This window comes from Mastomys coucha, unplaced genomic scaffold, assembly GCF_008632895.1.
Source record: "Mastomys coucha isolate ucsf_1 unplaced genomic scaffold, UCSF_Mcou_1 pScaffold16, whole genome shotgun sequence".
Classification (NCBI taxonomy): domain Eukaryota; kingdom Metazoa; phylum Chordata; class Mammalia; order Rodentia; family Muridae; genus Mastomys; species Mastomys coucha.
The window spans coordinates 68242909-68263287 of record NW_022196898.1 but is presented as its reverse complement, the minus strand read 5'-3'; the positions used below and the strand labels follow the sequence as shown (position 1 = coordinate 68263287).

The following is a 20379-nucleotide window of genomic DNA, read 5'->3' as shown; positions in this document are numbered from 1 at the left end:
GTTGCCACAACTGGCCTTCTGGACGCTATTGATATAAACTTTGGTAACCTTCATCCTTTACTGTCTCCACTAGCACATGGGATGTACAAGCCTCAAAGGATATCAAAGAATGGGACCTCCTGACGTTATGGGATTATGCTGTGGGGATTGTAGTCAGACTAATATACATAGAAGCGAACAGGTCCAGCCCCAGGCAAGAGACCTCAACTAATGAAATCTGCAGTGGGTATCAGCTACCTGGAACCTGGGATTCCAGTTCTTGCTCAGCAAAACTAAAAAGCCAATACAAGACCTCCCCCAATCTGATGAGATGAGCTGGGACCTCTGTCACAGAGACTTTCAAGGGGAAACTGAGTACAGAGTCCCCAATGAAGGAGTTAGAGAAAGGCTGAAGGGTTTGCAGCCCCTTAGGACGAACAACAATATGAACTAACTAGTACCCTCAGAGCTCCCAGGGACTCAACCACCAATCAAGGAGTACACATGGTGGGACTGATTGCTCTGGCAGCATGTGTATAGTAGAGGATGGCCAAGTCGGTCATCAATGGGAGGAGAAGCCCTTGGCCCTGTGAAGATTCTGTGGCCCAGTGTAGGGGAATGCCAGAGCCAATAAGTGGGAGAGGGTGGGGTGGCAAGCAGGGGGAGGGGGAGGCAACAGGGGTTTGTTCTTGTTGGTTTTTTTTTTTTTTTTTGGAGGGGAAACTGGGAAAGGAGAAATCATATGACGTAAATAAAGAAAATATCTAATAAAAAAAGATTTTGGACTAAGTCCATATTTCTTCTTTTTACTTCACTTGCCATTTACCTGATCAGAAATGAATGATCTCTCCTGTAGCTATTCCATCATCAGTATTTGAACACATCACACATTGGACTTCATATGCTTATGTCCAATTGACCTCTAAATGCCTCATCTATGTGTGCTTTTGATGATATTTAGATGAAACTTTGGACTTTGGATTTTTATGATGATGCTAGAACAAATTGAGGTTTGGGGGTCTGTTAGGATAGGATGAATGTATTATGCAATACCATGGTTCTGGGCAGAAGAACACATTATAACCAATAGTATGCTTGCTCCCAAATCAGAAGATGAATTCTTTGGGCAAGTCATTGCATATTTATAAACATTTCCAGAACAATGCTTTAACTTCCTCTCTTGTACAAACATGGTGAGCTGTACCATCTATGGATAAAAAAATACATCCTCTCTAAGCATTGAATCTTCTGGCACTGTGGTCTTGGAATTTCTAGTCTCAAGAATTATGAGAAATAATTTATGTTTAGAAGTCATTCATCTTGGGTACTTTGATATAACAGGTAAGACAGTACCCAAAACTTATTGACCCATTCAAATCTTCGCCCAAACTCCCACTATACTATTGGAAACCAGAAACTAAACAAAGCCCAAATGACCAGTGCAAAGAATCCTTGAGAGAGGACTCAAGTGCCACCCTGAGTCCTTATTGCTTTATTTATCTTATAGATTCATAAGCCCAACACAAAAGGATATTAGTCATTCTGGACGATAAGGCCATGCATAAAGTAACCATTGCCTTTCATTCCCTTATCTATTCCTTGTGGTCATGAACCTTTTTATTTTTACCTTAGCTATTACTAGGGGTGGGAACTCACCATTTTGTTTATTTCCATAGTTGTAAATCTGTGGTTTTTCCATGATTCTTTTTTCTCTTTGCTATCTTTCCCCTGGCAGGACAAAAGCTATCACCATGAAGGTCAAGCTGTGTAGTTTCAGTGGGTACAAGATCTACCCCAGAAGACAGGCAGCACTATGCCAGGACCAACAGCAAGGTTTTCCAGTTGCTTAATGCAAAGTGTGAGCCTGCATTCTTTTTCAAAAGGAATCTTTGGCAGATAAACTGGATTGTCTTCTACAGAAGAAAATATAAGAAAGGACAGTTGGAAGAAATTAGTAAGAACCCACTGTGAGGTCACTGTTATATCTCTTGCTGATATATAATGGCCAAGAGGAATCAGAAACCAAAAGTTAGGAAAAGTCAGAAAGAACATGCTATAAGGGCTGCCTAGGAAGCAAAAAAGGCTAAGCAGGAATTAGAGAAGACAGCCATGGCTGCTGTCAAGGACCCTACAAAGGTAGCGCCTAGACAAAAGATTGTGAAGCCTGTGAAGGTCTCTGCCCCCCGAGTTGGTGAGAAACACTAATTTGGTAGATCACAGGTTAAAATTAAGGCCTGTCTCTAGAGAAAAAAAATCTGTGGTTTTCTGATTTTATCGTTTTAGATCAAGATACTTGATACCTGTTGGCCTCTTTCTGGAAAGTCAAACTGTTTCTGGATACTTCTGGTTCTGCCTAGATGGATCAGGTTGATTCCTTCCAGGTCTTAATAAATGTTGAGAAGCCATGACTCTATCCACACAAATGCAGGAAGAGTGGAAAACTCCAAAATACAAAAGGGAGTTGGACTTTCTGGGGGGATTCCCAAGCTGAAGAGTAACATGACAGATAGACATTCATTTTTTCTTATTTTCTCCTCTAGAAAATACCAAACCTTTGACCTGGAACCTAAAAAGTCATTGGTAATATAGTTTCAACAGGACTCTGTCAGAACTGGCTAAAGTGTGACTTAATAAGAGGGTTATCTAACAATAGGAAGCTATTTGAGCAATATGCATCTTTTGACAAACAGACATCATCATCACCATCACCAAGAACAGCATGATCTTCCCACTTCAGAGCCAACAGGATTGAGCAGGAAGCATCAACATTCTCGTGTCTCCCCCACCCCAAATATGAACAAATAGCTGTCTTCAGATTCCTCTGCTGTCAGGTACCTTCTTAGCAGTTTAAATGGTCTCTTCTCACTGGTCTTCTCATGGCAGCAAGAAGTGGCAGTGTATCCATCCCCTGCTGGTACAATGCTAGAGCTGATCTTCTGTCTTGCTGACAAAAGGAACCTGTGTACTGTAGAGCCCTGAGCTGTGGCTGTACATCTTTTCTGAACCATAATAAAGAGCTGCGAGGCAGGGCTAGTTTTTCTGTTTACTTCCAGGGTTGAGGTAGGAGAGTGAGGAGCTCAACTTCTAACCCTCTTTAATGTCTATGTTGGTTTCACTCCTGCTACTCTGGTAAAAAAAAAATACTCTGACAAAAGCAACTTAAGGGAGAATGGGTTTATTTGGATAACCTCTAGGTTACAGTCACTCTTGCTGGGAAGCCAAGCTGGATGAAGGATGAAGTGTCTCATCACATTGCATTTAATCAGTGAATTAATGCATGCATGCTTGTGTCTGGCTCCCCTTTCCCTTTCATTCTTTCGTTCATGAAACGGTACTGTTCACCTCAGGGTAGGCATTTGAATCTCAACTAATCCAATTAAGAAAAATCCACCACAAGCACACCCCTAGGTCAATGTAATCTAGACAAATCATCACTGAGTCTATGTTCTGCCTAGTTGACACTCAAAACTTACCACCATGGTATGTATAGTGGTTACTTTTCTCATTGCTATGACAAAATACCCAATGAAAGCAGCTAAAGATGAAATGTTTGTGTTTGTCTAGTAGCTTGAGGGTACACAGTCCACTATGATGGAGAGGCATGGTGGCAGGAACTGTTCATATTGCATTCACAGTCTGGGAACCAATAAGGCTTATACTCTATCGAATTCTCCTTTTCTATTCAGTCCAAGACCTTAGTTAATGTGCCACCCACATACAGAGTGGGTCTTCCTCATTCAACTAAACCTTTCCTAGAATATTCTCAGAGACACACCCAAAGCTGTGGTTCCATGATGATTTTAAACCCACAAAATGGCTGATGAAGATTAGCCATCATGGCATCTCTGAGACCAAACACTGGGATGGATTATGGATGCTAGATGAAGACTCCACTTCACTAAGTCTCTGATGTCACTGAAGCACCACAGACGTGCCAATTTCTACAGTTTCTGGGTACACTGAGGTTAAACAAGATTAGATGAGACAGGACAATCTGACTCTCTGTTTTCCCAACCAACCTGTGTGTCAGCCAGTCCTAGCAGAGAGCTGAGCCTCTACTGTCAGCCTTTATCCATGAGACCGAATAATGTGGTAAACATAAAATGGGGTATCCAACACCCTCATGCCCCACAGACTTGAACACACATCTCTTCATGGAACCACAAGCTACAATTAGGTGATAAGAGATAGAGCTAGTTGGCAAAAAGTGGTTCTATTTTTTTCCTCAATAATTCCTTTATGGTTTATAAACACAATAGATAAACAAATATTCTTCGTACTATAGAAGAAAGATGCTGCCACAATAAATCCTGATATACGTGGCACTGATTTTGTGTATAGGTGGTAGAGAGAAAAGTGTCAGAACTCAAGAGGGTTGTCACAGAGGGTATGGAATCGCAAGGGTGGGGACAGTAACTGTCCCCTGGAGTAACATGGATTGGAGGAAGAGTCCTGGAGACAGTCACAGGCTTCTTTTAGCTGGTCATGATAAAAATGGGAGAAGAGGATTTACAGGAAACACAGAGCCTCAAGATAGTCTTACCAGCTTAGGTGAGGTCTTCAACATCCGAGGTCAGCCAAGGTCAAAGGCAGAGCTTTGTCTGGAAACCATAGCACTAAGAACACAACTTGTAAAATCCTTGGTTAAGTCCTCAAAAGCTTTCTACCACCGCCTCCAAGACTCTTCACTAAACAAAATGTCTCCTAAGGACTATAAAGTATATATCTCTATCACATCAGGGCTTTCAGGAATCTCAAGGGCATTATTCTTACAACTTAAAGAAAGGCCCAAGGAGGGAATGAACTTACTCTGAAAAGACTTACTGTTGTTTTTTCCTACTCTCATGCAGACTATAAATTGACATACAAGGATTCCATAAAGTTATTTAAAAGAATTATAACAGTTTGGTCAGAAAAAGGATGAAGGCAATATGAATTTAAAAAGTGGCCTCTGGGTCATTGAACGTCTATGAGTACAAAGAAAATCACTCAACTGCAAACATAAGCTATTTCTGTAAAATGAAAGATGGGCCAGAGGGCAGAGTCAAAAGTCTAGATGACAGATTCACTCCCAGAGAGAGTTTCTTGTCCCTAATCAAGGAACTGATGAGATGTGCCTTACATATCTCTGAATTGCTAGGGACCAATCACTGTGTCCCTTCTACATATCCCTGAGAGAGTGTCTCTATTATGGTTTCCTGATGCTTGTTCCCCCAGTGGACACTGGGTATGCATGTACAGATAATAACTTGCTTCCTATTCTACTTGCAGGTTTTCAAGCCAAAATGAATTGTATCTATAGAACTAAATCCAAGGACTTCGAGCAATACCTGAATTTGATTTGGATGACCTGATCCTGCCCCTCAAGAATGGCATTGATTTCATAACTTGATGATTCTCTGAGGAACTTGTAGGAAACGTTTAAATGGTATTCTGCTGAGGAGGAAGTGGCATGGTTTGAAAAATTATGTGACACTCTTCCCATCTAAAGGTAGATCCTGTCTTCCTTGCCCCTGAATATGGGCTTTTGAACATTTGGTCCTCACTGATGACTCTGGGGAGATGCAGACTTGCTGAAGGAATTGGGAGCCAGCTCTGAATGCATCTACTTTATCCTGCTTTCAGTTTGCTCTCTCTGCTTTGTCCTGGAGAAGGAATGATCTCTTTGCTCTCTGCCCCTGCCAGTGCTCCTGCTGAGTGCTACCATACCTCCCTGTCATAATGGGTTCTTACACCTCTTCAACCATAAATTAAAATAAACCCTTGGTTTTAGAGGCTGCCTTGGTTGTGGTGTCTTATAACAGCAACGAAAAAGTAAAGAGTACTGATAGAATGGGTCCCCAGTTCAGAATGCACAAATACCAAACATCCAAGGCTGATAACTCAGCCTGACTTCTCTTCCTTCCTTTGTTAAGCATTTCAATGCCAATACTCTGTATTAACCAGTAAAATGATGGAGCAAAATTGACTGTTTTGTTGTTTGCATACCTATTCTTAGAAGATAGACACTAATAGCATGCTCACTGATTTCCCCATCTTTCCTACCTCCCACCCCCAACCCCCAGAAAGAAAAACTACTGTAGTGTAACCCTTTCTCATTCTCAAGTACTTCCCTATTTTTTTGATATAAATGTTTGTTTCCCCCTCTGCACTCATATGGGAAGACCTGATAACCAATGTGATAGAATTAGGAAATGGAGCCTTTCGGAAATGGTTGTGTTATGTTAGTTCCTCCTTTTAGAATGGGATTCTTGCTCTTAAAGACTCAGAGAGCTTTCCTCTTCTATTATGTGGTAGTGTACCGAATCTGTCCCGAGTTCACAGAAGTTCATGGGACCTGACAAGATTATTAGTTTGAACATCTCAGTTTCCAGAATGGTGAAGAATTTGTATGTTGTTTATAAGCTCCTCCATTGTGGTCTACTGTCATAGGATCCTGAATGAACTGAGACACTGTTTAAGACACACCTTCACAATGATAAGCATGAAGTCATTTCTCTATGCTATGCCCTGATTAATTACTCTAGATCGTCCTCTAATCTGCTATTTTTCATTGAGGTAAGATGTGCCAGATCAGAGTGCTCAAAGAGGCTCTGAGGCCTCCTTCCAGCTCTCATTGTATCCTACCCCACCCCCTGCTTAGTTTCATGGTCAAGGTCTCAGGGGATGTATTAGGCCAGATCCTTCCCAATAAGCTACAGGATTCATGATTTTGCTGGTTTGGACAAAACAAAGCACAAACAATTCCTCCAACTCACAGGCGACCTAAGACAAGAAGCCAAAGCCCAATAAAGAACCCTTCTTGTTTGTGTGTAGCTCCTCTCCTTCGGCTTGATTCACCCAATTTATTTAAATCTATTAATTAGATAATGAGTCACCAGCAGTCTCTCGGTTCTGCAGAATCATTATCCTTATTTTCTAATTTGCTGCAAGGGAAATGATGTATGTAGACATGCTCGCAAATATTCGCGAGGATAACTGTTTCTCACGCATATAAATCATTCTTTTCTTCTTTTGAAAGCACAGCTCAAAATATGCAAAACTTCTGGGAAATGCATGTACAGTGCCTTTCCTTTAACCTATTGTTTGTCTCAGTAAAGGGCCATTAATAACTGAGCTTTGATTCTTTTTCAGAAAAAAATATTAATTTAAAAAATAATTCCTTGAGCCACGGCCATGTATCTGACAACAGGAAGGTGATTTCTCTACACCAAATTAAATGGTCCCCGGGACATAAACATTAAACAAAGTTTTAAGTCAATAACTACTAGATTTAAATGAATTGGGATGAAGACAATGAAGAGGATGGACAGAATACTCTCAAACGTTACATATTATACCTTCTGTAAAAGCAGAACTCCTCCTTTCAAACTAAAAATCAAGTGATACAATTCAATTTGATGCATGGAGAGAGTCAAGGCTTCTGTAAGAAAGACAATGTGCACCCCACTGTGTACAGGTACCATGTTTTCTTTAGATATTCATCATTTGATGGATACTTTGGTATTTACCTTGGCTATCATGAGTAATGCTACAGTATGTACAATGGTTCTAGTTCCTGTTGTTTGAGGAACCTCCATATTGTTCTCCATAGTGGATGTTATAATTCATATTCCCACGATGTATACAATGATCCATTTTCTCCCTTTTTTTATTTTCAGTCCAGGACCCCAGTCCACAAATTTGTGGTGCCACAGTTAAGGGAGCTCTTCCCACTTCAATTAGCCTAACCTGGATAATCTTACAAGGCATCACGAGGGTTGTCTGTAGGGTAAATCTAGATCTTGTCAAATTAATACACCACTTATAAGAGTCTGTTATGAACTCTTCTTACTATATTTGTATTTGCTTTCTCTTGAAAGAATTAATTTTGTTGTATTATTTTTAGTCTAGAATTTCTAAGTGTTTTCTTTAGAATTTCTGAATAAACCATCATTGGTTATCACTCCATCCTATAGACCTGTAAAGAATTGTCAACTGAATGGAAGGCATTAATTTTCCCACAATATTATAGTCAGAGGCCACTGTCCCATTTTGACCAGACTTAGTGCATTCTGGGTAGCTATACAGCTTTTGTTCTGGTGTCATACATCACAAGTCTGAGTTTGTTATCACAGGTGGCTTGTTTCTTTATTTTGATGTTTATTCCTATGGTTTCATCTTTTTAATGATTTTTTCCATAGTCCATCTTCAGATAACATTAGAAATAAGAATTTCATTTTTTTTACTAGCTTGAAAAGCTTTATTTTCATGTTGTCCTCCTACATTTTAATTGCCAATTGGAATGTGAATGAATTTTAAATTTAAAGCCATTTCATTTCAAAACTTAGAAGACATTGTTTTGTCATGTCAGGTCAGATGTCTGAGAACAAAACCCTCGTTTCTTGTAACACAACCTTTTTCTACTGCCTTCTTATCCCACATCCTAATATTGGTATCTAATGCAATTTTCTTGTGGTTTCTTTTTAATTTTTATTTCTTATATTATTATGCATGTGTAGAGTATATTTTGCTCTCACTACTTCCTTTTTTCTGAATGGGGATGTTACTTTGTCCCCATCCTGCCAATCCTCTCATCGTTCTAACTAATCTTCCTTCGCTTCCTTTGGTGGGGATACAGTGAGTTTATTTAGAGTGTTAGAGTTCCTTACAGCAGCATTGATGAAAGGTTTTATTAAAGTATAGACAACCAAACATTGTTTATACCACTGAAGAAAATGTTTCCCCCAACCCCAGCCACCATTATCTGTCAATAGTTAGACAGGGGGGTCTGTCTTGTCTGTTCTTTAAGTATATTTGCATTGCATATTTTAGAAAACCATTTTCTATAAGGAGTTTGAATAAGGTATATATAAAAATATATGCACTTCTGTTTGTACAAGTACGTGCACACACACACACACTCTCACACACAAACACTGTCTTTTCTACAAGCACAATGTGTTTAATAAAGTTTTCTCTTAGTGTGATTCAAATCCAGTTCCAGGAGTCTATTCTCACTCTTGGTTTCAGATTCTAATTCACACATATGCCTTAACTGTCTGTTCTTACATTTCTCTACTGGTATTGGTTTCTTATACACTCATATATCAGCATGTACTTCATGACTGTTTCACTACAACTGGCAAGCTACTCCATTTTCCCTCTATGCACTACACCTTTCCAAATCATTTGGAAGAAAACTAATCATCCAACTTCTTATGACATTTTTGTTGAGTGATATGAACTAAGTAGAAGATGGTCTTTCTAACAGATGGGTGTGAGCTATTTTCTTTTTCCTTTCCTGTGAATGTTTTAATAAGATTTCTACATCCCTTCCCAGATTTTCACAATTTTTTTTGAGTAATGACATGGATATAAAGGCTTTCCTAGATGTAGCAATTTTAAGAGAATCCTTACATTGTGAGATTGGAATGGCCTGAAGCAACGCCTTTATTTCCTTGTCAAATCTCATAAACTGAAAAGGTATTAAAGAAATAGTGTTAGGGAATTGGAGAGAAGGGAGTCTTCTGTTGTTTCTCTTTTCCCACTTCCTCCCACATGTCCTGGTGGGTCTGGGATAGCCACAGGGCTCAGTCTTTGAACAGTCAGGCAAATGATTGTCATGTTTCAAAGACAAGCTCAAGGTAGCCTTCTCAGAGCAAGGAGAATTGGCCATTGTGCCTTATTGAGTAGAACTTGGAACTGCCAGCAGCTGGTACTAAACTTGGAACATTTCTCATAGAAAATGGCATGGGCAATGGGTATCTTAGTGCTCTCACTAGATGAGGGCCAATCCAGTATATTGAATTATAGTGGTAATGATAATGAATGGTTATGATAATAATGTGGACGTATTAATACCTGACCAAATTAAATATTTCCTCTGTGTCAACATGTTGTAAGGCAGTTTTCTCAGAATTGAAACATTTCCTCCCCAAGGAAGCAAGAGGCTCCTGATCCTTAGGCAGTAAACAAAGGGTACTGTCCCAGAAAACAGAAAGGGATGTTCTCAGGACCAGATGGCTGCTCCCTAGCAGCATGTAAAGGGATAAAGGAGGGGAGTGCTGAAGGAGGAGACTCTGACAATTTGAACCACTGAACTACAGTGGAGCAGCCTGAAAACTGGAGCAGCGAGCTCCAGGGTTCCAGCTCTCAGGAGTTATCCAGTGTCAGGGTGCAGTTTTCTGTGATGAGATGCTTCTGGGTCATTCTTGCTCCTTGAAAGTAATCCCTCACCCACACTCCTAGAAACTTCAATAAAAACTCATTGATTCACCCAGCTGGACAGTGGCCCAACTATTAATTTGGTCTATAATGGCTTCCTTGGGGGTGTAGGGAGGTGAGTAGATGTGTGAGTTAAGTCTCCCTAGGAAGAATCAGTCTCTCAACATAGTAATAATGTTTCCTATTTTGCATATATGATTTTATATAACTTTTACAACAGTGGTATAAAGTCAGTGTCTATTGGAGTCTCATGTGTGTGTGTGTATGTGTGTTTGTGTTTATGTGTGTGTGTATGTGTGTGTGTGTGAAGTGCAGTTGTGAGACATTGAGATGCTTGCTATGGCCACAGTTAATAAGCTGTGTAGCTGTCATTCAATCTAAAGTAAGGACACAGCTTTAACCCCAGAAGTACAACCGGTGCCACATGCAAATGGGAACCACCATTTGCTAATCAGTTCCCAAAGCGATTCTGTTAGGAATTCTTCCTAACAAAAGATTAAAATCTAAACATGACACAGCACACTGTTTTGCTCAAACACAAAAAGGAAGCAGGAAAGACAAAGATGATAAATATTTCCTCAGAAAATCAAGCACTAGTTCTGACCCTTTCCAGTTCAGATTTCTTAATAAAGAAGATTGAGGCTTTAAAAAAAAATTTTTTTTGAGATCTACTAATTTGAAATGATTTCAAATGTATTTTGATAGACATATGGCATATGTTAAATTTACTATCTAGCTAACAAAGTAAGATTTGAGACGAGGAGGAGATGAACGGTGAGCTCATAGTAGTTTGCAGGCTTCTTCCTATAGACATTGAATTATTGAATTTGATTCTCATTTTGTGCTGGTTTGATTTTTTTCTTCATTTTTGCAACAAAGTCACATGGTTTTGTTGGTTTATTTGGGGTGGGGTTTACAAGGGTGAAGAGTGGATTTGAAGGGATGAGGAGATGAGTGGGACTGGGGTGCATAATATGAAACTCACAAAGAATCAATAATATTTTTAAAGCAGGCACTCTGAGGAGAAGTAGAGTTGAATGGTGTGGAGCTGCCTTTCTGTAGCTGAAAGAGTACCAGGTTCAAAAAGAGGTAGTAGACTACTCAAGTATAGTTTCATGATAGCTCAGTAGAAGCTCCTGGAAAGTCATGCAATATCTGTCGGTAATAGAAGCATACAGGCTGCTAATTTAGCTACATTTGAAATTTAAAAATTTTTTTTAACAAAAGTATTTATCATCAAGCTGTGTTGTTGTTGTGACAAGGTCTATCAGTAAACAGAACTCTCACAGAAGGTTTGTGTTGTTGGGGGTTTAGAAACATTCAACTAAGTTGTAGGTGGAATTATTTAGCAGTGATGAAATAGGCCAATGAAGTTGAAAGAGAAGCAATCCTTGTCTCTGATGTCTGGGTTGGGAGTCCTCTTTGAATGAGAGCATTAGGCACAGACATTTCAGCCAAGCCATGAATCTCTGACACTCTCTAGAGTGGAAGAAAAACTATAAAGGCTGAAAGTACTCAAAGGACATAAAAGTAGTGTGACATAGATGTTTCTAGAAGCTCATGCCCTTCTCTTGACGCCTGTGCGTGGTTTTATTCTAAGAGTTCAAAAACTCAAGTCCTATAGCATTCCATTTGATATCCATATTTTCCTTAAATGTTAGAAAATTGTGATCAACTTAAATTATGCCAACTTAAGTTTGTAGTAAATTATCATACAGTGCATAAAGTAACACATAATAAATGTGTAAAGGACATGAAAGGAGATGATTCAGTTGACCTGCACCACATAACAGAATAATAGAAGAAATGCCATTACCTCTGTTCTAGAGATGATGCCCAAGGTTGTAGCTAATAAGTGTCCTGATCCTGACCTTACCCTAATATAAAACACTTAATCTTTCATATTAGCTATACTTAAAAAAACATGCATATTGATATTATGTTGTCTTTACAAAGTCCGAGTTTATGCACTTACCCACAAAGACACCTATCTACAGTTCCTTAAGAATATTTAAATAAAGGCCATGCACCACCACTCATGGAATCAAGAAAGAGCTATCAATCTGTCAATCCTGTCCGTGTCCAGGCTGGGCGAGGTTTCCTGTGTTGAGCTAAATTAAGCCAAGGGCTCCTCTCCTGGTGGTGCCCTCCTGACAATTCCTTTAAGTTTCAGCTTTGCAACCACACTCCCCCCAGAACCCAAAGACTGGTTTTCTGGAAGATGCCCAGAGGGTCATGGGATTAACCCCACTGCATTGCCAGTTGGCATTGTTTATGGTCAGAACTACAATGGTGTCTGATCATCTTCAAACCTCCAACGTTTTTCTTGATTTATAAAAACATTCTTGCCAAATGAAAAAAAAGACTATTTAAATAATACTACAGTATATTTGCTTGTGTGAGCACTGCAGTAACATCTAGACATTGAATCTCACTGGAGAAAAGACATTAATTCTCAGTGAGCAAAGAAGAGGAAAGTATAACAGTAAAAAAATAATCATACTTGAATACTATGCAGAGGATGCTTCTCTTCTGTTATCAGTAAGGGAAACTTGGCATGGGACTTTTGACACTTGTTTACTTGTAGGTCTCTGTTATGAGACCCATGTGAGAAGAAAGGAAGAATTTAGAAGATTTGCATTGAGAAAGGAGAGAAATAGAGTAACTTGAGGTTCTTTTTTAAAAAATCACTTTAAACTTTGTTATATATCACAAAGTTTAAAGTGATTTTTTACTAAGGTGATTTATTATTTAAAAAAATATTAAATTTAATATTAAAAATAAAAATTATTAACTAATATTAAATTAAATGTTAAATTTGTTGAAATTATTAAAATTTTATTATTAAAATGATTATATATTTTATATATAATATGTGGTTAAATATGTTATATTTGGTCAAGTTTTGGTGATCCAAAGACTATTCGCCCTATGAACTTTTAAACATATATATATATATATATATACATATATATATATATATATATATATAAGCAGTTAGAGTAGCTATTTCAATGGAAGCTATGGAGCTTCACATTGGATTTTATACTTTTACTTTGGAGTGTATTTTTTAGGTACTTTTCCACCACCAAAAATGAAAAATCCACCTCAGAGTCAGAACTAGAAAAACAAAGAGCTTGACTCTTGGATCTTAGCCATGGCTAGACATTAGAATCACCCAGGGACTGCTGAAAACTTCTCAACTGACAAGCAGAATTCAGATGAGTATCTCCTAACAGTGTGTGTAGGGGTCTGTTTTGTGACATTCATACTCAAGTGTAAGGTGGCAATAATATCACTAGGACGCAAATGGTACCTTGGCATGATCCTTGCCTCTAAGAGAGATGGGACTGGATGGATGAAATGAAAGAACTTCTAGGTTTAAGCTTAGGAAATGTTTAAGCTTATAGCTTGTAAGAACACAATCACATGCAGAAAAAATTCGGAGGAGCAGCTGTCTTCCAGAGAAATGTGAGTCAGAATGGCAGAAGTCAAGAGAAATATATTTTGCAGTGTTTTGTTTCTTATCAGTGATATACTCCTCATAAGTCAAGTGATCCAGTGGTTTTTAAGAATCTAAGAAAAACCAACTACATTTTCAAGCCACCCCTTCTAAATGATTCCATTCTTTTTATTCATATTACTCAGAGCATACCTATTTTGGGGTTGCAGAACTTTGATAGGGTGAAGAGAAATGAATTAAATAGTCATATTCAAAACTATTTGCTTCTCCTGATTAAATTGAGAAGGCATGATTAGAACTCATGTTAATAATGATAATTATTGAACAATGAGTTATACAAAAACTTCTCTAGGGACCTGTGTCATTGTTGTCAACCTACAATAGGTAGGTACCGTTTTTGTGATTTTTCAAGTGAGACACTGAAGCAAAGAAGGATTCATTGGCCATATAGTAGTGGATCAAAATCCAGACAGATCCATTTCCAAGGCCTTCTTTTACACACCAAACTAGCTGCAATGAAGATAGAGAACTAAGATAACTCAGGAAGAGAGCATTATGGGAGGCAGGATAGAAGCCACAGATGATCTATGCTCAGAGGATAAACAGGGCTATGGTAAGAGGGTGAAGACACAAAGTCCCAGAGGCTCCACTGATGGGAAGAACAGAGCTGAGCTGGAAGAAAATAGAAAGTCTCTGATCATGGCTGTATCTGAGTGTTTTATAAATGAAGACAAATCTGAAAACAACACAGAATCTGAAACTTAGTTTTGCCTCTTTCATGAGTGAATAACTTTATTGATTTCAAGAGATGGAAAGAATGACAGTGGATACCGGGAATTTAAGAATTTACAAGGAGAACACAAACGTCACCCAGAAAAAACCTGAAGGATGATATTTAGTCTTTTAAAATAAACAAGAATAAACATCACTCTCCTGTAACTGTGGACCAAACTGGGTATGTTACGATGCCTTGTTGCTCCTTCTTCCCTTATGCATAGGTGCTGGGAATCTAAGAATGTATCTACTGCTACTCAGAACCTCATTTGATATTGAAAGAAGAACTAAAGGCTTCAAATGACCATCAATACCTCTTTTATTATGAAAACAATACCTTAATTGACTTAAAAGAATGCATTATGTTGAGTTTCTTTTTTTTTCCTCCTTCAGCAAATCCTACCGGCATGTGCCACCACAACCGGCTGTTGGGTTTCTTTTAAATTGAGTTAGACATCATCATCATAATTACAAGTGGGCTACGTTTTTAAATTACTGAGAAAAAATGCATTCATGTATTAAAATAAACAATGATGAAATAAATTCACAATTAACCAAATTCTTTATAATGATTGCCAATCTCAATTATTTCATTTCTTAAATAACTGATAGTTCTCTACTGCTATTATTTTTGTCAGTATCCCTAACCTTGTTATATGCAACTCAAAACACCGGAAGCTACAGTTGAGCATAAAGTACAAAAATAACTATTAATAGTTATTTATTTAAGAGAGCAAACTTTGACTTGTTCACATTTGTTTCAGTTGCTTTGCAAAGTTTTGCATTTTAAATCTAATTTTTGTTTTAATATGTTATCTCATAACATGCTTTTAGATGGTTTTGAATAATTTGATGAAGTTCTCTTGAACTAGTTGCCTTACTTGGTACATACTGCCCCATTCAATAATGCCCAAAGAAGAGTGTTAGACCATGCTTTGATCTTACTCTATAGTCACATATAAGGACCCAAACATTTTGCTTCCATGCTGTCACTTCTATTGTGTATTCAAGTCAGGAAACATGGATCATCATCACAAAACACCTAAGCATTATGAGTTTCAGAATTAATCTTCATTAAGAGTATTACTTATGGTTGTAATGGAGGAAAAGCTTTTTTTTTTTTTCTTTAACCTGTCTAACATCTCCAGCTAGGGCTTTGATAGTGATTCAAAGAGGGGACAGAGTGAGAGGAAAGATCAACAAACCGAAGGACAGCGACACACACATTCACACACATGGCAAACTCACTGATGTCAGAGGGGTGGTTAGAGCTTAGACTTGTATAACATCTTAGCAAAGAAACATAAACTATAATGATGTAGTGACATCATTCGGCAAATGCAAAGGATGGCAAACATCCAAATGGAGAAAAGAATGAATCAGTATCATTGTGACTAAGCAGCTTGAATGAGGGGTCAGCAAACTGCAAGAAAGTCCATCCAACAGACTGAAAGGAGGGAACAGTCAGATTCCAAGCTTTGCTGTGTAGCTTTCTTGGTCACCTTTTGTGGGCTTATAAGAATTTGGTGTTCTGGGTAGTGAAGGGAATTCATACTGACCTTGCTGATCTAAGGGGGAGCAAAGCACAGTTCTGGCTCTGCTCTAGCTCAGCTGCCTTTTGTTCAAAAAAAAAACACTCCTAATTCTAAAGTAGCACATGTTGGTGTGGTTTGCTTAGAACTCCTTCAGCATCAATTCAGAGGATTTGTGGAACCCATGGACTTTAGAACCATTATAGCTAGAATTAAACTCCCCTTTCTTACTGTGTCTCCAGAGAGGTTCACTCTTCTTATAACAGTGAAAATAGATACCTTTTCTATTTCAAGAAGTAGTACAGTGCCTGGTCCCTACAACAGGGCTTGCACTGTGTAGGCAATACCAAACACTGCGTGTTTGAGCAATAAATGTATCCATTGTCACTATTACTGGGGAGCTTAAATAAAGGAAAGAGAGTGTGCACTCCCCATCACCCTGTGACTGAGTGTGGGTGGTAATGTGGTGGACAACAGAGAAGTGAGTTCCCTTACCCATTTTCCTTCCCAGAAAAGAGCAGCCCAGAGGAACTTGCTCTGTGATCAGCATTCACTAGGCTTTTATGGCTGTGCAGGGTCCAATTTGGGGCCCTTTGTTTGAAGCAAGATGTGGAAAATTTGGATAGAGCTCAAAAGAGAATGACTGAAAATGATTAGTTTAGAAAATGGGTCCTTTGAGGCAAAGCTCAAGAGATTTGGGTTATTTAGCATGAAGGAAAATATCCCAGGCATCAGAGAAAGGAGTGGATTTTATTTAAATGTTGACTTAAATCACTGGGCACAAACTCTGCACTGTTTTGCACTGTGGTTCTTAGGAGAAGGACTTCCTATTGCCTACAGTACAAATAGGTTCCATTTTTCTCTCTCAGGAGATGTGCACTATACATTTTAAAGTTGAAATTTATTTTTACCACATTACTGTGGCAATAGTAAAGGAAAATAGAGTTATACTTTAAGAATGCCTTAAAAATCAAAGCAGAAGCTGTTTAATTCTTTAAAAGGAATGATGAAGGTTCTTGTGAGTCAGGGTTGGGGGACGTTGTTTGGTGTGTGTGTATATGCATGTGGGTGTGCATGTGCATGCATGCATGCATGTGTGTGTGTGTGTGTGTGTGTTTAATTAAACAAAAACTACAACCCCCTGAAACATCACATACAACATTCACTTAACTCAAGATACTTAGTTTTGTGTATTAACCACACACTTGTTTTTGTTAGCAAATAATATCTTAATTACTTCTTAACAAAATAAGCATGGTTATTTATTATTTTAGGCACATTTGGAGATTTTTGCTTTTGAAAACCAAAATAAAATAGATATCCCTATGTAGTTCAATGAAAAAAAAAAGTAAATTGAAATGTTAAGCTGTATGTTGTAGTGAACTTTCTTCTACTTTGTTTTTTATTTTTGTACTGGGAAAATTAGAGCCTCTTTGTTTTTAAATTCCTAAATGTTTTCTCAATTTACAACAAATTAATTGAATGCAAGTAAACATTCTCCCTACACCTGCATAATAGCTCCTTTGGTTAAAAATTGGATTGCTTTAAAGATCTGAGGTGAATTCAGGTGTTTAAATCCCCCTCCCTCCATGCTTCTAAGTCTCTCTGAGATCTGGAATGAAGTTGCTGGTTCAGGGCCCTGAAATGTTGCCTGGATGGCTTTGTACCAGTGTGTTCTGTGTTTCTGCCCCAGCCATCCCACACAGAAGGGAGTTTAATATGCAAAATGTTAGGAAAGAAAGTGCCAGAATGGAAATGAGGATAAAGTTTACTTTGTAGTTCCACTTCCATGATAATCTAAGTTTAGGCTCAACCAGAAACCCCTAACTGCATTGGTTGTAAGTTAGGCTTTAAAGACTCATAAGATGGTCCAATAAAACTCAGATCATTAAATAATTTTAAATCAACATTTTCATTCACCCTCTGCTTCACCCAAATGAATGAAGAAAATATCTGATAAATGTGATAAATTTTGGTTTCCTGGATGCCAACGAGAGCAAATAAATGGAGAATTACACGTAAAAGTTTAGTTCCATCTTAGCTCTGGACTGTCTTGCCATACATAGTGTTAGAGGAAGGAGGTACCATACAAGTGCCTACCCATCCAAACTTCAAGACCACCAGGGTGAAAGAACAGCCTTCTCTGCTTTGCATCTGCTAAGGGGCAGAGTCAGCTAGAGTAAGAGCTCAGGGTGGTGGGATAGCGTCTCAGCCATTCAACAGCACTGCAGCAAGTTCATGGAGGTACAAGATGGAGCCTGTTGACATTTTACCATGGATGAGGGAGGGACCTCAAGGGTCCTCCCATTCCAGGGGACTATGAGCAATTAGTATTTGTTTGAGGGGGGGGGAGTGTAGGTTGAATATCCATATCTTTAGTCCTATAGCAGATATATTGCCATTGCTCCACTGGATAACTTTCTACCCATACTTAGGTAAGTAACTGTAATTAATCTCTGTGGGCCCCTCCCATAAGACAACAAACACGGGAGGGATTGGAGAAAGGATTCTAGTGAGAGAAGGGAGTAAAGGAAGAGAATCAATAATAAACATGAGCAAAGTTCATTATAGATGTGTGACAATGTCAAAAAGCAAAACCTAGAAAAGAATTTTCCAGTAGCTCCATGCTCTATACATGAGTCTCTAGAACAAGTATTCAAACTGGAGTGCTTGACCAATATATTCCCTAGTCCCTGACACTGGCCCTCATAACCATTCTGCTTTTCAACTAAAGCTGCTTTTTGAAGAATGTGCATTAACTTGCAGCTAACACTACAGTAGGGAGCAGCAGAGGCAGTAACAATATGCAGGGCTGCCCATTGAGCTAAGGAGCCAGCAACAACACACAGGGTTGACACAGTCAAATTAGGTATATACAAAGGACAACCGAACCAGTAACTTCTAGTATCCACCCATATTATGGGAGCTGCTGTTCAATTCCTAGAAAGAATAAAAACCATCTCCATGAAATAAATGTAGCAATTAAGGGGGGAGGGGAGGGCTATGATTCAAAAGCTGCCAAACCATGTCCTGGGCATAATTTGCAAATTAATAAATTATGTGACTTGGGTAAATCATACGACACAAGTGAGAACCAGATTTTTAATGAATTTGAGTTGTAGTCACAGAACTAATGTTAAGTATAAAAGTCTTTCAATAAGTAAAAAGGTTTTCTGTCTTAGATTTTGCAAATGTTTGGTGATGACAGAGGTTCTGAAGGGAAAGAATGTGAACTTGAGCACGAGTGTGAGGGACTTCCTTGTATATTGCCCTAGCGTTATAATAAAATATGCAAATATCTCATTCTCTAAATTGTCTCCTGAAATCATCATTAAATCAGCAACTCTGTATTTACTTAGAACTCTTATTGTCCCACATCAAGAATCTGCACATTCAAGTAACTTCACACTAAAATCTCTGGGAAGATCATTGGCAGTTTATTCATTTGTGGTCCACTCGTGAGGACCGAACTCTCAGACAAATTTTACCTTATTACATGGTCTTTCCCTAATCTCTTAGGAATCCAGTAGTTATATCCACACAAGAAGAAAAGATTCTAAACTGTACCATCTTAGAGACTTAAATATCTGGCAGACAGGACAGGGCTCAGCTGGTAAGAGCACTTGCCAGTAGGCCTGACAACTGGAATTTGATCCCTGGGATCCACATGGTAGAAAGACAGAATCTATTTCCACAGATTGTCCTCTGACCGCTACACTGGCATGCACTTGAGAATATGCATGGGTGTGCATGTATATACAGGCACATGTAATAAAAAATGTAAAATAAATACAATAGCAAATATAAAACAAAAGAAAGCATTTTTCTTTCCCATGTTATATAAAGAATATTTGCCAATATAGAATCAACATACAACAAGACACCACTCAGATTTCTAGTTCAGTGAGCTCGATTGCTTTTATTCAACTCCAATATTTAAAAATATTCTCCTTTGAAAGCTTTGTTTCTTTATTAGAGAGGAAAGACTTTCTCACCACTGATGCTATTGTTTCAAGCCTGGAGCCATTCAAATTAATTTTTATATACTGTACTCAGTTTAGTAAAATATTTAGTGCTTTTATAATGGTGTAAACCATTAGTCTGTAATTACACAAGCATGATACAGAGACTAATAATTCCATTGGCGTACAACAGTGATCCATGATGGCCTTATTAATATAATAGTCTTGAAACACTAAGAATATTAAAAAAGTTAATCATTGCTACAGTTTGTATTTACTTACATGTTATAAAAGAAAAACTACTTATAATTTTACTACTGTTCTTCCAGCCTCTCTGAGAAGCCCTACATAATTTCAACAAGGGTTTGGAAACTTCAAGCCATGGTTTCAATGCACCTCGATGATCTGGCTTTGGTTGAGTGAATTTTAAAGCGTCATTAACGCCACAGAGCAGAACCAGGCT

The 20379-nt window shown here is 38.3% G+C and overlaps 1 pseudogene; it reads left to right on the top strand.

Moving 5' to 3' along the window:
• The first annotated feature begins 1727 nt into the window (after nucleotides 1-1727).
• On the top strand, nucleotides 1728-2184 carry LOC116093289 (annotated as a pseudogene).
• The last annotated feature ends 18195 nt before the right edge of the window (nucleotides 2185-20379 follow it).